General features: G+C 31.4%; 1 long non-coding RNA gene and 1 pseudogene across 1 annotated transcript; one reads left to right on the plus strand and one right to left on the minus strand.

Annotated features, from left to right (window-relative positions):
- The first annotated feature begins 944 nt into the window (after positions 1–944).
- LOC136065075 (uncharacterized) lies at positions 945–1474 on the plus strand. Its single transcript, XR_010626710.1, has 2 exons — positions 945–1096; positions 1180–1474. It is a non-coding gene; the product is annotated as an uncharacterized LOC136065075 (long non-coding RNA).
- Positions 1475–3476: 2002 nt separating this feature from the next.
- LOC136061189 (uncharacterized) lies at positions 3477–7351 on the minus strand (annotated as a pseudogene).
- Positions 7352–11871: the final 4520 nt, after the last annotated feature.

Genomic DNA, 11871 nt, shown 5'->3' on the forward strand with positions numbered 1-11871 from the left:
TTATTTTAATAGATAGAGAGAACAAACTTTTTTTATAAGATTGAATCAATGACCTTAGCCTCTATATGCTTATGGTGAAAGACATACAATCAAGGCTAAACTACCATCAACACTTTGTAAGTTTGGGATTGCTGTCTATCGACTATGAGAATTTGTAATTTACACCCTCAAGTATGAAATCAATGTCAATGTGCCCCTTCCATCGTGGTTTGTCTCATTTTCGCAATTAATCCACTCAAATATGACATCATTACAGGGTGGTTGCAGTGATTTACCCTGGGTTAGCCTTTAAGTTTGTGGCTAGGCTGGCCATACGCAGTGGTGATTTGGCAACTCTGAGATGTTTGGGCAATGGTGCTTGGATGGGTTGATTTTTTGGTTTGGGTTAATTTCTTCTCTTTTAATTCAAAAGGACGTAATTTTTTGGTGGGTTAGCGGCTAGAATGAAAAGACGTCGAGGGACAAAATGATAGCGACCCTAAACTTAAAGGGTGTAAATCATATTTTAATCTAGAGTCAGTTTTTGGTGGTTACCTTGGAAAATGGTTGATTTGTCTTGGTTTCAGCTGACTGATAGCCCGATATGAATTTGTGATATCAATGCCATACCTATAATGGCTAGTGATGGCTGAAATGCATGACATAAAGACCAATAGTGGTCAATATTTGCCATCTGGTATAAAGGCCAATAGTTGTCAATATTTGATATTTTTCAAGTCTATGGTAGCTTCAGCTGGTTTTGGTAAAATTTTGTGTCCGTGACTCCCAATGTTATGTAAGGGCTAATACACTTGATTTGAGTCACATTAGTTTTAATGCATTTTAACACTTTGGTTGAAGATACTTGGTCCATAGGCCATAGGAAAGGAGTTTGTTGAGCCTTCATTTGAGTGAAACTTCCTATAAGGGAATGTTAAGCTTTCACTTCATTGCAATTTACAAGTAGTTGCTTTTTGCTTACTAAGACAAATTTGAATGTCCTCTCTTTTTCTTATTATAGACGAGGAAACTTAAAGAGTTGCTTGAGAACAATCTTGGGTGGGAGTTTCAACTGAACAGTGCAGTTGATGGAATATACTTTGAAGAAGATGACGAGGTTAGCGTGTATCCATACTAAAAATTTGATCTATGAACTTTCTCGCTCATGATCTCATATTTGCCTATTGTTCAACTTTGCAGTTTGCTCCAGTAGTAGAGATGTTGGATGGCCCAAGTTGTAATTAACTTCGGCAATTGAAGATAGAGATTGTGGTCCTGCATCCCATTATTGTAAACACACTTTAGTGATACCTAACTTGGTTTACAACATTTCAATTTATTGCCAATTTTTAAGGCAAATTCTTTTCAGTTTTCACTGGTGGAGAAGATATAAATATTTTTGTATATTATGAAAAAAAAGACTTGGTATTTATATGTAAGATGTAATAGACTTCTTAGAATAATGGTTAAGTTAAATTCTCCCATTAGTTATCAACTTATGATTTTGGCATAAATTGGTAATTGACTATGGTATTAATCACTTATTGAGGAAAAGTCTAGGCTCACACATAAGGAGATGATAGAATAATTGTTAAATTATTAAATTTTCTATTTCCTTTTCAATTGAAAGATGTACAATGTTCAAGCTTTTTGGGGTGATTTTGCATTGCTAATGTTCAGATTTTCTTGTGACTTGATTTCATAATGATTTTTATTTCCCAAGAGCCTTATAGCTTAATTGACACATTCTAGTGGTTTTAACAAAAATATTTAGGGCTTAAATTCTTTCTCTTTGTTGTAATTATTGAATTATCAAAGTGAGTTAGTTATTATTATTTGGTAATGTAGAGCTTTTTAAGAAGGGAGGGAATGGGCATACGAGAATTAAAAATAATAAAAGAAAAAGAAAATAACTGTTATCTTAAATAATAGCTCAATTGTTATTACATTCTTTTGTGCTCTGTACATGTGGTTTGAATCTTATTTTTCAAACTCTTACTATTTATCATCTAAACAAAAAAAGTATAGAAAAAATTAGTACGACTAAACTAATGACAAGGCTGACTTACACGATTTTTTGGCCCATTTTCTCCTCTATATATGGGATGGAAGATGATGCTTCTAATTGTCCATCTCAAGTTTGATTTAGTGGTTCTGGTCAAGAGGCTTGTTACTCTGCTAAAGAGAGTTGCAACTCTTTTTTGCTCGTTTTGCATGTTTTTTCGCTATTTTATGAGCTACTTGACTTGTTTGTAAATGTGTCTTGAGAAATTTTCTTACTCGTTTAGGGGGAAAAAAATCCTTTCTTTTCTTGTTTTGAGGGGGGGGGGGGGGGGGGGGGAACAGTGGAACTTGTTGGATTGTCCATAGCAATTATAAAATACAACAAATATACAAATAGTAATGAAAAGTGTCACAAAATTGAATTGAACCGACAGCTCCAGGAATTTTTTTTTTTTTTTTTCAGGGGGTCATTAAAAAATTTAAATTGAAAACAAAATTTTATAAAAAGAGAACTTGAATATATCGAATTATCGACACACAAAAAAATAAATAAATAAACATGCACATTAAGTTTTACAATTTCCTTTTACGGGTTTTACAATCAATTGTCATTATCTATTGTCAATGTGGGTAGGTGTGACAAGTTTGTATAATGTTTTTATTTGAATGCAGTTGTCATTATCTATTTGTCATTGCTTTTATAAAAATATTTTTAAATAAATGACAAAACTCAACCCATTGGCACTTTATTAGTTGTTCACCCACACAAGCGCACTCATCCATACATAAATAATACACTAAGTGTCTACTTGACCAATTAAATGCTTGAAAAATCACTCAATCACTAACTCTACTATTTTTTTTTCTTGAATGTACTTTATAATAAAAAAGTTATTATAACATAATAACGATAACAATACATACACACACATGTAACAAACACTTAGTATTTCCTAATTATTAAATTATAAAAAGTTATATTATATTTATACTATACACGCACACATTCACACACCACAATTCACACAAGAAACATTATAACAATAAATTTTTTTTTTTGAAAAATAATGCACACAATCAATATCAAACACACTCACACATATATAATACAAATTTATGATAAAAAGAGAGATACTCACAAGCACTCGCTCTTTACTCTTAGAGACAAAGAGACCGAGATAGTCAAATAGAGAAGAGAGATAAGATGAGATAAGATTCATGAAACTAAGTTCAAAGATCAGATCAGATCAAAGAGAGAGAAATCTATGATCTATGTTGTTTGGTTTGGGGATAGTCAAATTTGTGTTGTTGTTTGGTTTTGGGTTGGGCTAATATGTGATCAAAGTGTTCAAGGCGTGCAAGATTTAAGTCAGGGTGTGCAAAAGTATTTTAAGATTAAATTAAACCAGTAAAAAAATATTTTATATAGGTAATTTTTCTTCCCAATACCCCTAACATGTAGAACCGCCCCTCCCCAAGCTACCACTGCTCTGTGTATTTAATCAGATAGTAAAATAGCCAAAGGTATTGTAGCTCAGCTAACACCTCTTGGTGTTTTAAATGAAAACATCCAATGTTCAAATCTCCTTCCCCCATTGTAACTATCGAATCATCAAAAGGTTAAAAAAACAAAATTGAATTTTCCTTTAAATTACCAAAATAAAAATAATATTTAACCAATTTTCCTTTTATTTACCAAAAATAATAATAAGAAATAATTTTAAATAAATAAGAAAAAAGCATTACCTTTGTGAATAGTTGAGTCCTTGTACGAGAAGGCTGCAAAAAATATAAACTTTCAGACATACATTTTAACAAAAATAAAACCCTCCCAACCTTTAAAAAATTAAAATAAAATTATTAAATATAAACCACATAGGACTCCAAGCAATATCAAAATAATATGTTAACTATATAGCTACATACAACCGTGATATCACCCATGAATTACTTCAGAAACAAGTAAAATTTTCTACAATAAATAGATATTAAAAACTTCCACAATATAGCATCAACGAATATGTTTGAGTCACCACCAACAAAGATTATGGTATCACTATTCAATGACCAATGCCGCAATTACTATAATGCTGTTTGCAATATCAAATAGCAAAATTATGCAAGACAGCTTAGGCTTCACCACCTAAGGGTTGTTTGGAATCATAGACCAAACACAGATGCAATTTGTACGAATAAATATCATTAATAAAGTCTCAATAATCTGCCTACAAAATGAATCATCTAGAGCTTTTATAGAGCTTCCAGAAAAATAAGAGATAAAGACAATGAAAATCCAAAAGTAAATATTGAATTAATCTCTGGTTGTGCTCCTGCATCGTAAAACCTACAAACAGATTGATGTCCCATGATATAAAAGCACTGAAATGACCTAAAGTCCAAATACCAAAAGAAAAAGATATTCTTAAACTTTCAAGAAAAGTCTTTTGTATGATAGATCATTTAAAAGAAAAGGTTTGCATTCCAACCACATTTGTTCAACTAAATGACAAAAGTTGAGGAAATTTGGCAATTTGCACCATCAAAACCACAACTTTGGCCCTAGAGCATAAAGTGCCTTAGAATTCCTACACAAAGTAACAAGAAAATACATGGATTTGAGGTATTTTTAAGTCGATTAATATTCCACACATGTTTTTGAAAATGAAGTTCTGAGATCAATGAAAACAATGGCAATTGTGTGTATTTCAGGGCAATGTTTTCAATTAGACCAAAAGATTAAGTCAAGTTTTTGGCACTGAAGAGAATCATCACATCATCTTCTGTATCTTTCTTTAAACCAAAGCTATGAAAGCATAAGATGACATGTGGCACAAAAGTACCCAATCTGCCTACACCTTTCAAGTTTACTCACAACATTAGGACAGTCAAAACAAATTCAATCTCACAAAATTGTTCAACAAATCAATGGAAATCTATTAGCCAAATGAATACTTACAGCCTCAATACATCCAAATAAAAGGTTAACCAATGCTTTCCACTGTAGAAATCCTTCAAGTGATTGTCCCATCTGCCGAATTTTCAGATGTCCATAAAACCTAACAGCAAGTTCAACATAAAGCAAGTTTTATAAAGGTCTACACATACAAAAAATGCAATAAATGCAAATTGCAGCTCTCCAAGAAGTAAATCTTCCAAACCTCCATAATCCTTTATTAACAAACTTTCTAACAATTGTGTCTAAACAGATTAGTGGAATTTAAAACCTAAGTTAGCAAATGCTAAATGGTAGAAAAATCTTTTGAGGGCGTGTCTAAGTCTTTAAGATCTCTTACCTTGTCAATATTCAAGGAAGTAAGTTCTTGCCCATGTATACCTTTTTGTTTGATAACACGGGGAATTGATGTATAGTAACATCTTCTGCTTTGAGAATTATCCACTGATGTTAAGAACTTACTAGACTTCATCTGCTCATCTAGTGCTTTCTCCATTGCTGTTTTAGGAGCGTCTGTAACTATCCCTGATTCACATGCAACAGTGATCTCTCCTCCAATGGGTTCTGCATGTTGAATGAATCATTTAAATTTAAAAGTTTAAGCATAATTGACAATCAGAAGACACAAACCATAAATTCAAACAACAAAAACCAAGTCTTAGTCTCAAAATTTAAACCAAAGATTCAAGTAAACAAAGAATCAAGATAACTGAAGATAACTGGTATAAAAATTAAAATATAATTCATGATCTAAACCAATCAAAACAATGATATAATGGTAGACATTAGGTGCAGTATAAACAACAGATAACATTATTGAAGATTCTGAGTGGCAGAAGCCATTTATCTTACTAAAGCAACACTCCACCCAATCAAATGCCATTTCTTTACACGTCTTGCAAATGTAATATATCAAACAAGAAGAAGCTGGTGTCCAAGCCATAATTAACCTTCCCCCCTAAGCCTACATTCCCAACAAGCCACAGTAAGTTCTAATTGAAAATTTAGGCAAAAACCAATAAACACCAAATAGGGAAAAATCAAAGGGTCAAATGAATTTTTAAGTAGGCAGTTCAAGAATACTTCTCCATCCCTCAAACACATGTAACACCAACCCACACCACCAAATCCTAGGCTGTAAAAAGACTCAATACAGAAAGCCCATCGCTCATTTTTAGTCCCTTATAAGGCATAGAAAATAAAGAATCAATGTATATTTTGAGTGATTAGTGTCAAAGTTCATATCATGTAAGAGTTACGTTGGACAAAGTTGAAAGTTGGTGTATACTAGAATATTGATTAAATGAGAAATGCTAGACTCATTTGTGCCTTAGATGCACTTAAGAGGGCTGGACAATGGAAACCTTTCAAGGGGGCCTACAAAAGGAGTAGAACTATTTAAACATATGATGGTACAGATAAATTGCATAAAACTTGGTAGGCCAGGATATTATTTCTAAAAGCTAAGATTAGAATAGTACCAAATTGTACCACTTAAATGTAATCTTTGAGGAGCTTGGGGACCATGGCCCCAGTATATTTTTTCCCGGCAATAGACCAAAAGTTTCCTTTCAACTTTAACAACTACATGTGCCTCTCAATTGTGAAACCACCAAGATATCCACTCACCAAAAATGGCCACAACCTCATATTTCTTCATTCTTGCACACACACCTAGTGAGTCCTGAACCAATCTCATCCTCCACCCTGTTCTAGAACACAAGGACGGAAGACCTTTATCTCTCACTCTCTAGGGTATCTACAATAAACCGTATTGGAAAACGAAACTCCTTCTAAGAAATGGTTAATTCTCTCTTCTTAGACGATAATTCCTCCACACAAAATGAAATCGATGAGAAAATAGCACACATCTATAGACATATAACATGTATCCCATAGCATGACACTACTCTGAATCGTTGAAGCTTTCTACTATTACATGGTTTCCTTGCTTTAGTTAGATAATTATGAGCTTAATTTCCTCCATTTGCCTAGTGCTAGTCCATCTCAAAGTCTACCATTTTCCAACTTCAAAGTCTAGTCTCAAATCTGTTTAATCTATTTTTCATGAGAAACATAACTAGAACAGAAAATCAGTGAGCAAGAAGCATCTAAATATCACATAGCATGAAAAGAGAAAAAAACTAACATTGATTGAAAAAGTAACATATATGCAGATGGAAAATAGATGATAAATCAAACACAAGCGACAATTGTAAAAAAAACTCATAATAGCTTGCAGTATTAAGAGCCTCAAGTGTAGTTAGAAGGAACTTACCAATCCGTTCAATAAAGCTCTTTGCAATGTAATATGATAAATGCTTCCAATCTCCATACTGGCTTTAGATTGTAAGGATCAATAAGATGTTCAAATTTAGACCTTAGAGACTCAGTAGCATTCTTCACAAAAGCAAAGTTTCAAGCTTCAAAGCAGGTAGCTTTGAAATTGCTCTACAGAAAAAAATGGCATAAAAATACAATAACTAATAAATTACAAGAACATAAAGATTTCAGACAATAAAAGTAACCTGGTGGATGAACTATAATAAAGAAAATGAGAAGCAGGAGGAATCATCTTGATACCCTTAAAAGCAGGCCCAACAGAAAACATCTGCCACATTGAGTGATTGATTGATTGATGAATAAATTGTAAGTAAAAGCAAACAGGAGAAAGAAGTAGAAGAAGAAGAAGAATATAGAATATATATATAACAAAAAGGGAGAATAAAAAAAAATTCTTACATTTTTATTACCGATGCAGAGTCTGTTTGGGAAAAACTTAATTAACTAAAACTAAAAACTTTTTTGCCGAAAGTATAAAAAAAAAATTAAAAGTTAACTCAATATAGGACTCATAAATAATACAAAAGATAAGCTAAAAACTTAAATAAGTTAAAGCAAATAAACAAATCTCAAACACACTCTAAGGTTCCATTTGAGAACAGTTTATTTAAATGAAACTAAAAACTTTTTGCTGGAAGTGTTAAAAGAAAAGTTAAAAATTAGTTGAATAGTATAATAAGACCCATGAATAATACAAAAAAAAAAACTAAAAACTAAATAAGTTGAAGGAAATAAGCTCATTCTAAACTCATCCTAAATCTCAAATTAAGGGAATCACTTTTGTATGCTAAAAAGAAGGCAAAAAAGAGTGTTGTTTTTTCAAACAATCAAATTAGCTCTAGAAATAAGTAGGTTCAGTTGTTCAAGCAAGATTCACTATATTGTATTGTAGGGAGTTTTTCTTTCTTTCTTTTTTAAGCCGAAGAATTCAAGTTTACTCTCATGTGGAGGAGACATCAAATATGTTATATGCATCATCTCCCTCATGGTTGTTGAATTCATATACTATTTTACTAAATAAATTAATTAAAAAAAAAAAAAAAACCCATACAATCTTTGTTAGTTTTTGTGCGTATAGAAGCTGGAAAAACATCTTGACTTCCACTGTACTTAGAAGAGAATCCCACCTTCCACAGTTGGGGCCTTTGGGCGAAATGCAGCATGCGACTTTCGGTTTTAGTGTCCATACCATTTGTTGTGGATGTGTTGCATTGTGAATTTTTTTTTTTAAATGTTGTGGGCTAACATAGTCATTGCCTTAAGTATTTAATAAAACATGAATTAGTTGAATTATATTTTAGTGAGCACTAGTCGCGAACCTGCGCGTTGCGCGTGATAATTATTTTTATGGTAGTTTTATTAAATTTTTTTTTTTTTTTTTTTTTACAATTTAAACTAATCTAATAATGAGTAATGTATTTCATAATTATATTTTTATTTATTATAGGAACAATCATAAATGTAATATAGAAACAATCCAAACACCAAAAAAAACTTAAACTTAAAAAAATTAATAAAACTTAACAATGATTAATTGAACCAATATTAGGATAAAATTTTGTTTATGATAATCTATTAAGGTTATTTTCTTTGTAGAAATTATAATTTCGGCCACCCAAAACATATTATCAAATAAACAATTATTAGCAAAATCTAAGAATTAAATTTCTATACATGCATTGTTATAAAATAAAATTGCAAAAGTTAAAATTTGTCACCTATTCAATTATTTTCGTTTGGCTAACCTTTGCTTTTCTTTAAATAAATGGCATTATAGAGTACTTTGCCCACCACAAAGGATTAGAAAATAAACAAAAATTAGTAAAGTTTCATAGTTTAACATCTAAATTGAGCATTATAAAAAATCATGCTATGTAACAGAATAAATAGCAAATTATCCAAATCATGCTATGTAATAGAATAATATTATATTTTTATATGCTATATTTAATTCTTTAGAACACAATAAGATAACATTTAACAATAAAGAGAACAAAATAAAATAAATAAAATAAAATAAAATAAAATAAAAAACTAAATCGCACTAACCCAAAATAGAGTTTTAAAGAATATAAAAAATTATCAACCTAAAGTAGAGATTCAAGAAAAATAAAAATAAAAATCCACCAAAAATTTAGAGAGAGAGAGAGAGAGAGAGAGAGAGAGAGAGAGGGAGAGAGAGGGAACCATTTTTTTTTTTTTTTTTTGGTGAGGGAAAACTATGCATAGAATAGAAGAGATAGTGACAAATTTATAGTAAGAGGGTGTGAATAAAAAGAGACAAAAATAAAGGAAGATGAAGGGAAAGAGAAATAATGATATTAATGTAAAGGGTAGTAGGGAGATGAAAAGGTAAGAGAGGGAGAAAGATTGAAGAAGTAGTGGGGAGATGAAATGGTAAGGGAGAGAGAAAGGTTGGAGAAGTGTAATATTAAAAAAATAAATGTTAAAAACAATTATAAAAAAATTGGAAAAGAAATCCTAAAGCTTGAAAAGCTTCAACGATTGTTTGTTTGTTTGTTTTTGTTTTTTTTTTTAAAGCTAAAAAGGCTCACACAAAACTTTAAAACTGAATTGAAAAGACTTTGGGTTAAGTTTGATAGTGGAACTAAATAAATAAAAGGTGGGCTGGATTAATTATACAGATTTATTATAGGGTGATAATGGAAGTAAATAAGTAATTAGTAGGCTGGATTTATTATAGGGTGATAGTGGAAGATTTATTATAGAGTGATAGTGGAAGTAAATAAATAAGTAGTGGGTTACATTTATAAGGCTGAAAATTGTAAAAACCATTTTAAAATTGTAAGACAAATTATATTATAAAATAATAAAAAATGACATGGCAGCTGATGTGGCGCAATGTGAGAGCAGCAGCATTAAACGCTAAGCTTCAGCTTTTAGTAATATATAGATTTGTTAGACCCAAAGTAAATTGTAATCACTAATCACCACAAATTGTTAAATTGGGTCATTTTAGTGCATCTTATTATTAATGGTATGGATTTATTATTGTGTAATTTATTTGGTTAAAGGCAACCACGGGCTTGAATTTTAAGTACTCACAATGGAAAAGTCATTACCCTCTACTTGCTATAGTATTAGTTTGGCACATTAAAATCAATATATTGTGATTATCTCAAAACCCATATATATATATATATATATATACATATATACATACATACACGGTACTCTTTCTTTTTTTGGAGGGTACTGTACCCATAAGCAGGCAACTTGTTATACTAGGTTATCAAAATATCCTATTATCAAATAATAAAAAGAAAGTTACCAAAATATCCAAATTTTACAGTTTCGTTCTCACATTATGTAGTTTCAATATCATATGTGATTGTACTTTTGTCATATTTAGTAATTCTCTTTTTTTTTTCTTCACATTTAATGGTTTCATTGTCGCATTAAGTAATACCAACATAACATTCGATGGTACCCTAATATGATAAGTTCAACAAAGATTAAGAGGTCTTTATGGTTATTGCACATTTGGTTTCCAATGGGGTTTAAACTTTAAAAACTATAGGGTTTTTTGGTACATAATTTTAAACACATGTTACATTTTTTCACTTACACATATTTTCCAAAAAAACTGAAAACTATTGTTATGGTTTTTGCACATTTGGTTTCCAATGGGGTTTAAACTTTAAAAACTATAACTTTCAAACTTTAAAAAGCTGTCATGGTTATTGTACATTAGTACAACCGGTGGGGGCTCAGCATCACATATGAAAAAAGGTCTTTATGTAAGTTTCTATTTTTACAGGTCAAGTTTCTATTTTTATGGTCAAGTTCAACATCACATGTTAACTACTTTTAGTTAACATGCAAATAACTTCAAATTTAATAGGTTTTCGTTGGAATATGTATCTAATCATACAATAATTTTTTTTTTTTGGTTGGAATCTATATTTGAAAGAAGATAAGTTAAAACTAATCTTTTATATCTAATCATATATTGAACTAGTTGTTTGAACCGACGATTAAACTAGTTTTTTTTGTTGCTGGCATGTATCTTTATAATATGCTAACTTGCTAAGCATTCCAAAGAATTCTAAAAGTAGTTGAATTAGTAAAATGTGGGTGAACTGGGCCCGGGCAACCATGTCCGCCCACTTGATCAAAACCCAACATAAAGCCCGAGACCTATCAGACGAATTAAACTTGGTATGCAAGGAGAGAATTGGCCTTAGGCCTTATTGCAATGGGCCCAACCTTGAGATTAGGACCATGGCTGAGGGGACGACAACTTGAGAGACTCTTGAGTGGTCGGCTAAACGCTGATCGATAACAAAGGTAGTTGGGGTGAAACACGAACCTAGTAAGATTGGTAGCTAAAGACTGATAGTGCCATTAAGGAACCACCCCCAAACACTATTCGGTGTCTTGAACAAGTTTCAAGGGAATCCTCTAAAGTTGTGAGGTTCCTTTGGGATTCTAATGAACATAGGAATGTATGTGAAAGTGGGGAGATAATGATTGACCCCACTAATAAGAGACTATAAAAAGGAGAAGAACGAAGAGGCAGGGGGTTGGAAAATACTAGGGATGGAGAAAGCAAGAGAGAGGAGAAAAAC

The sequence above is a fragment of the Quercus suber genome, unplaced genomic scaffold (assembly GCF_002906115.3).
Source record: "Quercus suber isolate HL8 unplaced genomic scaffold, Cork oak 2.0 scaffold_843, whole genome shotgun sequence".
NCBI lineage: Eukaryota > Viridiplantae > Streptophyta > Magnoliopsida > Fagales > Fagaceae > Quercus > Quercus suber.